Genomic DNA, 12,960 nt, shown 5'->3' on the forward strand with positions numbered 1-12,960 from the left:
AGTACTGAGTGCACACCTAATGGAAACATCTAAAGTTAACTTTCCAGATGATTCTGAGATGTATAAAACTAGTTTCATGGCTCTGCTCAGCAAGACAAAAAAGTGGTTTTCTCAGTGCCTACTATGCTTTGACAAAAGCAATCGTATACATTTCAGTTTTCCACAAAAGAACTGAGTGCAATCCTAATGGAAACATCTCAACTTAACTTTCCACATGATTCTGAGTGGTATAAAACTTGTTTCATGGCTCTGCTCAGCAAGACAAAAAAGTGGTTTCTCAGTGCATACAATGCTTTGACATTACCAACCGTATACATTTAGGTTTTCCATCAAAGTACTGAGTGCAAAACTAATGGAAACATCTAAATTTAACTTTACACATGATTCTGAGTTGTATAAAACTTGTTTCATGGCTCTGCTCAGCAAGACGAAAAAAGTGCTTTTCTCAGTGCATACAATGCTTTGACAATAGCAATAGTATACATTTCAGATTTCCACCAAAGTACTCAGTGCATACCTAACGGAAACATCTTAACGTAACTTTCCAATGATTCTGAGTTGTATAAAAGTTGTTAAATGACTCTGCTCAGCAAGACAACAAAGTGGTTTTCTCAGTGCTTACAATGCTCTGACATTACCAATAGTATACATTTCAGTTTTCCACCAAAGTACTGAGTGCAAACCTAATGGAAACATTTTAAGTTAACTTTCCACATGATTCTGAGTTGTATAAAACTTGTTTAATGCCTCTGTTCAGCAAGACAAAAAAGTGGTTCTCTCAGTGCATAAAATGCTTTGACATTACCAACAGTATACATTTCAGTTTTCCATCAAAGTACTGATTGCAAACTAATGGAAACATCTCAACTTAACTTTCCACATGATTCTGAGTTGTATAAAACTAGTTTCATGCATCTGTTCAGCAAGACAAAAAAAAGTGGTTTTCTCAGTGTCTACAATGCTTTGACAAAAGCAATCGTATACATTTCAGTTTTCCACAAAAGAACTGAGTGCAAACCTGATGGAAACATTTTAAGTTAACTTTCCACATGATTTTGAGTTGTTTAAAACTTGTTTCATGCCTCTGCTCAGCAAGACAAAAAAGTGGTTGTCTCATTGCATACAATGCTTTGTCAATAGCAATAGTATATATTTCAGTTTTCCAGCAAAGTACTGACTGCAAAGCTAATGGAAACTTCTAAAGTTAACTTTCCACATGATTCTGAGTTGTTTAAAAGTTGTTTCATGGCTCTGCTCAGCAAGACAAAAAAGTGGTTTTCTCAGTGCATAAAATGATTTGACAATAGCAATAGTATACATTTCAGTTTTCCAGCAAAGTACTGATTGCAAACCTAATGGAAACATCTCAACTTAACTTTCCACATTATTCTGAGTTGTATAAAACTAGTTTCATGGCTCTACTCAGCAAGACAAAAAAGTGGTTTTCTCAGTGCCTACAATGCTATGACAATAGCAATAGTATACATCTCAGTTTTCCACCAAAGTACTGAGTGCAAACCTAATGGAAACATATCAAATTAACTTTCTCCATGATTCTGAGTTGTCCAAAACTTGTTTCATGCCTCTGCTCAGCAAGACAGCAAAGTGGTTTTCTCAGTGCATACAATGCTTTGACATTCCCAACAGTTTTCATTTCACTTTTCCATCAAAGTACTGATTGCAAACCTAATGGAAACATCTCAACTTAACTTTCCACATTATTCTGAGTTGTATAAAACTAGTTTCATGGCTCTACTCAGCAAGACAAAAAAGTGGTTTTCTCAGTGCCTACAATGCTATGACAATAGCAATAGTATACATCTCAGTTTTCCACCAAAGTACTGAGTGCAAACCTAATGGAAACATATCAAATTAACTTTCTCCATGATTCTGAGTTGTCCAAAACTTGTTTCATGCCTCTGCTCAGCAAGACAGCAAAGTGGTTTTCTCAGTGCATACAATGCTTTGACATTCCCAACAGTATACCTTTCAGTTTTCCATCAAAGCACTGATTGCAAACCTAATGCAAACATCTAAAGTTAACTTTCCACATGATTCTGAGTTGTATAAAACTTGTTAAATGACTCTGCTCAGCAAGACAACAAAGTGGTTTTCTCAGTGCTTACAATGCTCTGACATTACCAATAGTATACATTTCAGTTTTCCACCAAAGTACTGAGTGCAAACCTAATGGAAACATTTTAAGTTAACTTTCCACATGATTCTGAGTTGTATAAAACTTGTTTAATGCCTCTGTTCAGCAAGACAAAAAAGTGGTTCTCTCAGTGCATAAAATGCTTTGACATTACCAACAGTATACATTTCAGTTTTCCATCAAAGTACTGATTGCAAACTAATGGAAACATCTCAACTTAACTTTCCACATGATTCTGAGTTGTATAAAACTAGTTTCATGCATCTGTTCAGCAAGACAAAAAAGTGGTTTTCTCAGTGTCTACAATGCTTTGACAAAAGCAATCGTATACATTTCAGTTTTCCACAAAAGAACTGAGTGCAAACCTGATGGAAACATTTGAAGTTAACTTTCCACATGATTTTGAGTTGTTTAAAACTTGTTTCATGCCTCTGCTCAGCAAGACAAAAAAGTGGTTGTCTCATTGCATACAATGCTTTGTCAATAGCAATAGTATATATTTCAGTTTTCCAGCAAAGTACTGACTGCAAAGCTAATGGAAACTTCTAAAGTTAACTTTCCACATGATTCTGAGTTGTTTAAAAGTTGTTTCATGGCTCTGCTCAGCAAGACAAAAAAGTGGTTTTCTCAGTGCATAAAATGATTTGACAATAGCAATAGTATACATTTCAGTTTTCCAGCAAAGTACTGATTGCAAACCTAATGGAAACATCTCAACTTAACTTTCCACATTATTCTGAGTTGTATAAAACTAGTTTCATGGCTCTACTCAGCAAGACAAAAAAGTGGTTTTCTCAGTGCCTACAATGCTATGACAATAGCAATAGTATACATCTCAGTTTTCCACCAAAGTACTGAGTGCAAACCTAATGGAAACATATCAAATTAACTTTCTCCATGATTCTGAGTTGTCCAAAACTTGTTTCATGCCTCTGCTCAGCAAGACAGCAAAGTGGTTTTCTCAGTGCATACAATGCTTTGACATTCCCAACAGTTTTCATTTCACTTTTCCATCAAAGTACTGATTGCAAACCTAATGGAAACATCTCAACTTAACTTTCCACATTATTCTGAGTTGTATAAAACTAGTTTCATGGCTCTACTCAGCAAGACAAAAAAGTGGTTTTCTCAGTGCCTACAATGCTATGACAATAGCAATAGTATACATCTCAGTTTTCCACCAAAGTACTGAGTGCAAACCTAATGGAAACATATCAAATTAACTTTCTCCATGATTCTGAGTTGTCCAAAACTTGTTTCATGCCTCTGCTCAGCAAGACAGCAAAGTGGTTTTCTCAGTGCATACAATGCTTTGACATTCCCAACAGTATACCTTTCAGTTTTCCATCAAAGCACTGATTGCAAACCTAATGCAAACATCTAAAGTTAACTTTCCACATGATTCTGAGTTGTATAAAACTAGTTTCATGCATCTGTTCAGCAAGACAAAAAAGTGGTTTTCTCAGTGTCTACAATGCTTTGACATTCCCAACAGTATACATTTCACTTTTCCATCAAAGTACTGATTGCAAACCTAATGGAAACATCTCAACTTAACTTTCCACATGATTCTGAGTTGTATGAAACTAGTTTCATGGCTCTGCTCAGCAAGACAAATAAGTGGTTTTCTCAGTGCCTACAATGCTATGACAATAGCAATAGTATACATTTCAGTTTTCCACCAAAGTACTGAGTGCACACCTAATGGAAACATCTAAAGTTAACTTTCCACATGATTCTGAGATGTATAAAACTAGTTTCATGGCTCTGCTCAGCAAGACAAAAGAGTGGTTTTCTCAGTGCCTACTATGCTTTGACAAAAGCAATCGTATACATTTCAGTTTTCCACAAAAGAACTGAGTGCAATCCTAATGGAAACATCTTAACTTAACTTTCCACATGATTCTGAGTGGTATAAAACTTATTTCATGCATCTGTTCAGCAAGACAAAAAAGTGGTTTTCTCGGTGTCTACAATGCTTTGACAAAAGCAATCGTATACATTTCAGTTTTCCACAAAAGAACTGAGTGCAAACCTGATGGAAACATTTTAAGTTAACTTTCCACATGATTTTGAGTTGTTTAAAACTTGTTTCATGCCTCTGCTCAGCAAGACAAAAAAGTGGTTGTCTCATTGCATACAATGCTTTGTCAATAGCAATAGTATATATTTCAGTTTTCCAGCAAAGTACTGAGTGCAAACCTAATGGAAACTTCTAAAGTTAACTTTCCACATGATTCTGAGTTGTTTAAAAGTTGTTTCATGGCTCTGCTCAGCAAGACAAAAAAGTGGTTTTCTCAGTGCATAAAATGCTTTGACAATAGCAATAGTATACATTTCAGTTTTCCAGCAAAGTACTAAGTGCAAACCTAATGGAAACATTTCAAATTAACTTTCTCCATGATTCTGAGTTGTCTAAAACTTGTTTCATGCCTCTGCTCAGCAAGACAAAAAAGTGGTTGTCTCATTGCAGACAATGCTTTGTCAATAGCAATAGTATACATTTCAGTTTTCCAGCAAAGTACTGAGTGCAAACCTAATGGAAACATTTTAAATCAACTTTCTCCATGATTCTGAGTTGCCTAAAACTTGTTTCATGCCTCTGCTCAGCAAGACAGCAAAGTGGTTTTCTCAGTGCATACAATGCTTTGACATTCCCAACAGTATACATTTCAGTTTTCCATCAAAGTACTGATTGCAAACCTAATGGAAACATCTCAACTTAACTTTCCACATGATTCTGAGTTGTATAAAACTAGTTTCATGGCTCTGCTCAGCAAGACAAAAAAGTGGTTTTCTCAGTGCCTACAATGCTATGACAATAGCAATAGTATACATTTCAGTTTTCCACCAAAGTACTGAGTGCAAACCTAATGGAAACATTTCAAATTAACTTTCTCCATGATTCTGAGTTGTCTGAAACTTGTTTCATGCCTCTGCTCAGCAAGACAGCAAAGTGGTTTTCTCAGTGCATACAATGCTTTGACATTCCCAACAGTATACCTTTCAGTTTTCCATCAAAGCACTGATTGCAAACCTAATGCAAACATCTAAAGTTAACTTTCCACATGATTCTGAGTTGTATAAAACTAGTTTCATGCATTTGTTCAGCAAGACAAAAAAGTGGTTTTCTCAGTGCCTACAATGCTTTGACAAAAGCAATCGTATACATTTCAGTTTTCCACCAAAGAACTGAGTGCAAACCTGATGGAAACATTTTAAGTTAACTTTCCACATGATTCTGAGTTCTTTCAAACTTGTTTCATGCCTCTGCTCAGCAAGACAAAAAAGTGGTTCTCTGATTGCAGACAATTCTTTGTCAATAGCAATAGTATACATTTCAGTTTTCCAGCAAAGTACTGAGTGCAAACCAAATGGAAACTTCTAAAGGTAACTTTCCACATGATTCTGAGTTGTTTAAAAGTTGTTTCATGGCTCTGCTCAGCAAGACAAAAAAGTGGTTTTCTCAGTGCATAAAATGCTTTGACAATAGCAATAAGTATACATTTCAGTTTTCCAGCAAAGTACTGAGTGCAAACCTAATGGAAACATTTTAAATCAACTTTCTCCATGATTCTGAGTTGTCTAAAACTTGTTTCATGCCTCTGCTCAGCAAGACAGCAAAGTGGTTTTCTCAGTGCATACAATGCTTTGACATTCCCAACAGTATACATTTCACTTTTCCATCAAAGTACTGATTGCAAACCTAATGGAAACATCTCAACTTAACTGTCCACATGATTCTGAGTTGTATAAAACTAGTTTCATGGCTCTACTCAGCAAGACAAAAAAAGTGGTTTTCTCAGTGCCTACAATGCTATGACAATAGCAATAGTATACATTTCAGTTTTCCACCAAAGTACTGAGTGCAAACCTAATGGAAACATTTCTAATTAACTTTCTCCATGATTCTGAGTTGTCTAAAACTTGTTTCATGCCTCTGCTCAGCAAGACAGCAAAGTGGTTTTCTCAGTGCATACAATGCTTTGACATTCCCAACAGTATATCTTTCAGTTTTCCATCAAAGCAGTGATTGCAAACCTAATGCAAACATCTAAAGTTAACTTTCCACATGATTCTGAGTTGTATAAAACTAGTTTCATGGCTCTGCTCAGCAAGACAAATAAGTGGTTTTCTCAGTGCCTACAATGCTATGACAATAGCAATAGTATACATTTCAGTTTTCCACCAAAGTACTGAGTGCACACCTAATGGAAACATCTAAACTTAACTTTCCACATGATTCTGAGATGTATAAAACTAGTTTCATGGCTCTGCTCAGCAAGACAAAAGAGTGGTTTTCTCAGTGCCTACTATGCTTTGACAAAAACAATCGTATACATTTCAGTTTTCCACAAAAGAACTGAGTGCAATCCTAATGGAAACATCTTAACTTAACTTTCCACATGATTCTGAGTGGTATAAAGCTTGTTTCATGGCTCTGCTCAGCAAGACAAAAAAGTGGATTCTCAGTGCATACAATGCTTTGACATTACCAACCGTATACATTTAGGTTTTCCATCAAAGTACTGAGTGCAAACCTAATGGAAACATCTAAATTTAACTTTACACATGATTCTGAGTTGTATAAAACTTGTTTCATGGCTCTGCTCAGGAAGACAAAAAAGTGCTTTTCTCAGTGCATACAATGCTTTGACAATAGCAATAGTATACATTTCAGATTTCCACCAAAGTACTCAGTGCATACCTAACGGAAACATCTTAACGTAACTTTCCAATGATTCTGAGTTGTATAAAAGTTGTTAAATGACTCTGCTCAGCAAGACAACAAAGTGGTTTTCTCAGTGCTTACAATGCTTTGACATTACCAATAGTATACATTTCAGTTTTCCACCAAAGTACTGAGTGCAAACCTAATGGAAACATTTTAAGTTAACTTTCCACATGATTCTGAGTTGTCTAAAACTTGTTTCATGCCTCTGCTCAGCAAGACAGCAAAGTGGTTTTCTCAGTGCATACAATGCTTTGACGTTCCCAACAGTATACATTTCTCTTTTCCATCAAAGTACTGATTGCAAACTAATGGAAACATCTCAACTTAACTTTCCACATGATTCTGAGTTGTATAAAACTAGTTTCATGCATCTGTTCAGCAAGACAAAAAAGTGGTTTTCTCAGTGTCTACAATGCTTTGACAAAAGCAATCGTATACATTTCTGTTTTCCACAAAAGAACTGAGTGCAAACCTGATGGAAACATTTTAAGTTAACTTTCCACATGATTTTGATTTGTTTCAAACTTGTTTCATGGCTCTGCTCAGCAAGACAAAAAAGTGGTTGTCTCATTGCATACAATGCTTTGTCAATAGCAATAGTATATATTTCAGTTTTCCAGCAAAGTACTGAGTGCAAACCTAATGGAAACTTCTAAAGTTAACTTTCCACATGATTCTGAGTTGTTTAAAAGTTGTTTCATGGCTCTGCTCAGCAAGACAAAAAAGTGGTTTTCTCAGTGCATAAAATGCTTTGACAGTAGCAATAGTATACATTTCAGTTTTCCAGCAAAGTATTGAGTGCAAACCTAATGGAAACATTTCAAATTAACTTTCTCCATGATTCTGAGTTGTCTAAAACTTGTTTCATGCCTCTGCTCAGCAAGACAAAAAAGTGGTTGTCTCAGTGCATAAAACGCTTTGACAATAGCAATAGTATACATTTCAGTTTTTCATCAAAGTACTGATTGCAAACCTAAGGGAAACATCTCAACTTAACTTTCCACATGATTCTGAGTTGTATAAAACTAGTTTCATGGCTCTGCTCAGCAAGACAAAAAAGTGGATTTCTCAGTGCCTACAATGCTATGACAGTAGCAGTAGTATACATTTCAGTTTTCCACCAAAGTACTGAGTGCAAACCTAATGGAAACATGTCAAATTAACTTTCTCCATGATTCTGAGTTGTCTAAAACTTGTTTCATGCCTCTGCTCAGCAAGACAGCAAAGTGGTTTTCTCAGTGCATACAATGCTTTGACATTCCCAACAGTATACCTTTCACTTTTCCATCAAAGTACTGATTGCAAACCTAATGGAAACATCTCAGCTTAACTTTCCACATGATTCTGAGTTGTATAAAACTAGTTTCATGGCTCTGCTCAGCAAGACAAAAAGTGGTTTTCTCAGTGCCTACAATGCTTTGACATTCCCAACAGTATACCTTTCAGTTTTCCATCAAAGTAATGATTGCAAACCTAATGCAAACATCTAAAGTTAACTTTCCACATGATTCTGAGTTGTTTCAAACTTGTTTCATGCCTCTGCTCAGCAAGACAAAAAAGTGGTTGTCTCATTGCAGACAATGCTTTGTCAAAAGCAATAGTATACATTTCAGTTTTCCAGCAAAGTGCTGAGTGCAAACTTAATGGAAACTTCTAAAATTAACTTTCCACATGATTCTGAGTTGTTTAAAAGTTGTTTCATGGCTCTGCTCAGCAAGACAAAAAAGTGGTTTTCTCGGTGCATAAAATGCTTTGACAATAGAAATAGTATACATTTCAGTTTTCCAGCAAAGTACTGAGTGCAAACCTAATGGAAACATTTTAAATCAACTTTCTCCATGATTCTGAGTTGTCAAAAACTTGTTTCATGCCTCTGCTCAGCAAGACAGCAAAGTGGTTTTCTCAGTGCATACAATGCTTTGACATTCCCAACAGTATACATTTCACTTTTCCATCAAAGTACTGATTGCAAACCTAATGGAAACATCTCAACTTAACTTTCCACATGATTCTGAGTTGTATAAAACTAGTTTCATGGCTCTGCTCAGCAAGACAAATAAGTGGTTTTCTCAGTGCCTACAATGCTATGACAATAGCGATAGTATACATTTCAGTTTTCCACCAAAGTACTGAGTGCACACCTAATGGAAACATCTAAAGTTAACTTTCCAGATGATTCTGAGATGTATAAAACTAGTTTCATGGCTCTGCTCAGCAAGACAAAAAAGTGGTTTTCTCAGTGCCTACTATGCTTTGACAAAAGCAATCGTATACATTTCAGTTTTCCACAAAAGAACTGAGTGCAATCCTAATGGAAACATCTTAACTTAACTTTCCACATGATTCTGAGTGGTATAAAACTTGTTTCATGGCTCTGCTCAGCAAGACAAAAAAGTGGTTTCTCAGTGCATACAATGCTTTGACATTACCAACCGTATACATTTAGGTTTTCCATCAAAGTACTGAGTGCAAAACTAATGGAAACATCTAAATTTAACTTTACACATGATTCTGAGTTGTATAAAACTTGTTTCATGGCTCTGCTCAGCAAGACGAAAAAAGTGCTTTTCTCAGTGCATACAATGCTTTGACAATAGCAATAGTATACATTTCAGATTTCCACCAAAGTACTCAGTGCATACCTAACGGAAACATCTTAACGTAACTTTCCAATGATTCTGAGTTGTATAAAAGTTGTTAAATGACTCTGCTCAGCAAGACAACAAAGTGGTTTTCTCAGTGCTTACAATGCTCTGACATTACCAATAGTATACATTTCAGTTTTCCACCAAAGTACTGAGTGCAAACCTAATGGAAACATTTTAAGTTAACTTTCCACATGATTCTGAGTTGTATAAAACTTGTTTAATGCCTCTGTTCAGCAAGACAAAAAAGTGGTTCTCTCAGTGCATAAAATGCTTTGACATTACCAACAGTATACATTTCAGTTTTCCATCAAAGTACTGATTGCAAACTAATGGAAACATCTCAACTTAACTTTCCACATGATTCTGAGTTGTATAAAACTAGTTTCATGCATCTGTTCAGCAAGACAAAAAAGTGGTTTTCTCAGTGTCTACAATGCTTTGACAAAAGCAATCGTATACATTTCAGTTTTCCACAAAAGAACTGAGTGCAAACCTGATGGAAACATTTTAAGTTAACTTTCCACATGATTTTGAGTTGTTTAAAACTTGTTTCATGCCTCTGCTCAGCAAGACAAAAAAGTGGTTGTCTCATTGCATACAATGCTTTGTCAATAGCAATAGTATATATTTCAGTTTTCCAGCAAAGTACTGACTGCAAAGCTAATGGAAACTTCTAAAGTTAACTTTCCACATGATTCTGAGTTGTTTAAAAGTTGTTTCATGGCTCTGCTCAGCAAGACAAAAAAGTGGTTTTCTCAGTGCATAAAATGATTTGACAATAGCAATAGTATACATTTCAGTTTTCCAGCAAAGTACTGATTGCAAACCTAATGGAAACATCTCAACTTAACTTTCCACATTATTCTGAGTTGTATAAAACTAGTTTCATGGCTCTACTCAGCAAGACAAAAAAGTGGTTTTCTCAGTGCCTACAATGCTATGACAATAGCAATAGTATACATCTCAGTTTTCCACCAAAGTACTGAGTGCAAACCTAATGGAAACATATCAAATTAACTTTCTCCATGATTCTGAGTTGTCCAAAACTTGTTTCATGCCTCTGCTCAGCAAGACAGCAAAGTGGTTTTCTCAGTGCATACAATGCTTTGACATTCCCAACAGTATACCTTTCAGTTTTCCATCAAAGCACTGATTGCAAACCTAATGCAAACATCTAAAGTTAACTTTCCACATGATTCTGAGTTGTATAAAACTAGTTTCATGCCTCTGTTCAGCAAGACAAAAAAGTGGTTTTCTCAGTGTCTACAATGCTTTGACATTCCCAACAGTATACATTTCACTTTTCCATCAAAGTACTGATTGCAAACCTAATGGAAACATCTCAACTTAACTTTCCACATGATTCTGAGTTGTATAAAACTAGTTTCATGGCTCTGCTCAGCAAGACAAATAAGTGGTTTTCTCAGTGCCTACAATGCTATGACAATAGCAATAGTATACATTTCAGTTTTCCACCAAAGTACTGAGTGCACACCTAATGGAAACATCTAAAGTTAACTTTCCACATGATTCTGAGATGTATAAAACTAGTTTCATGGCTCTGCTCAGCAAGACAAAAGAGTGGTTTTCTCAGTGCCTACTATGCTTTGACAAAAGCAATCGTATACATTTCAGTTTTCCACAAAAGAACTGAGTGCAATCCTAATGGAAACATCTTAACTTAACTTTCCACATGATTCTGAGTGGTATAAAACTTATTTCATGCATCTGTTCAGCAAGTAAAAAAAGTGGTTTTCTCGGTGTCTACAATGCTTTGACAAAAGCAATCGTATACATTTCAGTTTTCCACAAAAGAACTGAGTGCAAACCTGATGGAAACATTTTAAGTTAACTTTCCACATGATTTTGAGTTGTTTAAAACTTGTTTCATGCCTCTGCTCAGCAAGACAAAAAAGTGGTTGTCTCATTGCATACAATGCTTTGTCAATAGCAATAGTATATATTTCAGTTTTCCAGCAAAGTACTGAGTGCAAACCTAATGGAAACTTCTAAAGTTAACTTTCCACATGATTCTGAGTTGTTTAAAAGTTGTTTCATGGCTCTGCTCAGCAAGACAAAAAAGTGGTTTTCTCAGTGCAAAAAATGCTTTGACAATAGCAATAGTATACATTTCAGTTTTCCAGCAAAGTACTAAGTGCAAACCTAATGGAAACATTTCAAATTAACTTTCTCCATGATTCTGAGTTGTCTAAAACTTGTTTCATGCCTCTGCTCAGCAAGACAAAAAAGTGGTTGTCTCAGTGCATAAAACGCTTTGACAATAGCAATAGTATACATTTCAGTTTTCCATCAAAGTACTGATTGCAAACCTAAGGGAAACATCTCAACATAACTTTCCACATGATTCTGAGTTGTATAAAACTAGTTTCATGGCTCTGCTCAGCAAGACAAAAAAGTGGATTTCTCAGTGCCTACAATGCTATGACAATAGCAGTAGTATACATTTCAGTTTTCCACCAAAGTACTGAGTGCAAACCTAATGGAAACATGTCAAATTAACTTTCTCCATGATTCTGAGTTGTCTAAAACTTGTTTCATGCCTCTGCTCAGCAAGACAGCAAAGTGGTTTTCTCAGTGCATACAATGCTTTGACATTCCCAACAGTATACCTTTCACTTTTCCATCAAAGTACTGATTGCAAACCTAATGGAAACATCTCAGCTTAACTTTCCACATGATTCTGAGTTGTATAAAACTAGTTTCATGGCTCTGCTCAGCAAGACAAAAAGTGGTTTTCTCAGTGCCTGCAATGCTTTGACATTCCCAACAGTATACCTTTCAGTTTTCCATCAAAGTAATGATTGCAAACCTAATGCAAACATCTAAAGTTAACTTTCCACATGATTCTGAGTTGTTTCAAACTTGTTTCATGCCTCTGCTCAGCAAGACAAAAAATTGGTTGTCTCACTGCAGACAATGCTTTGTCAAAAGCAATAGTATACATTTCAGTTTTCCAGCAAAGTGCTGAGTGCAAACTTAATGGAAACTTCTAAAATTAACTTTCCACATGATTCTGAGTTGTTTAAAAGTTGTTTCATGGCTCTGCTCAGCAAGACAAAAAAGTGGTTTTCTCGTTGCATAAAATGCTTTGACAATAGAAATAGTATACATTTCAGTTTTCCAGCAAAGTACTGAGTGCAAACCTAATGGAAACATTTTAAATCAACTTTCTCCATGATTCTGAGTTGTCAAAAACTTGTTTCATGCCTCTGCTCAGCAAGACAGCAAAGTGGTTTTCTCAGTGCATACAATGCTTTGACATTCCCAACAGTATACATTTCACTTTTCCATCAAAGTACTGATTGCAAACCTAATGGAAACATCTCAACTTAACTTTCCACATGATTCTGAGTTGTATAAAACTAGTTTCATGGCTCTGCTCAGCAAGACAAATAAGTGGT

The sequence above is a fragment of the Mobula birostris genome, chromosome 10, assembly GCF_030028105.1.
Source record: "Mobula birostris isolate sMobBir1 chromosome 10, sMobBir1.hap1, whole genome shotgun sequence".
In the NCBI taxonomy this organism is placed as follows: Eukaryota; Metazoa; Chordata; class Chondrichthyes; order Myliobatiformes; family Myliobatidae; genus Mobula; species Mobula birostris.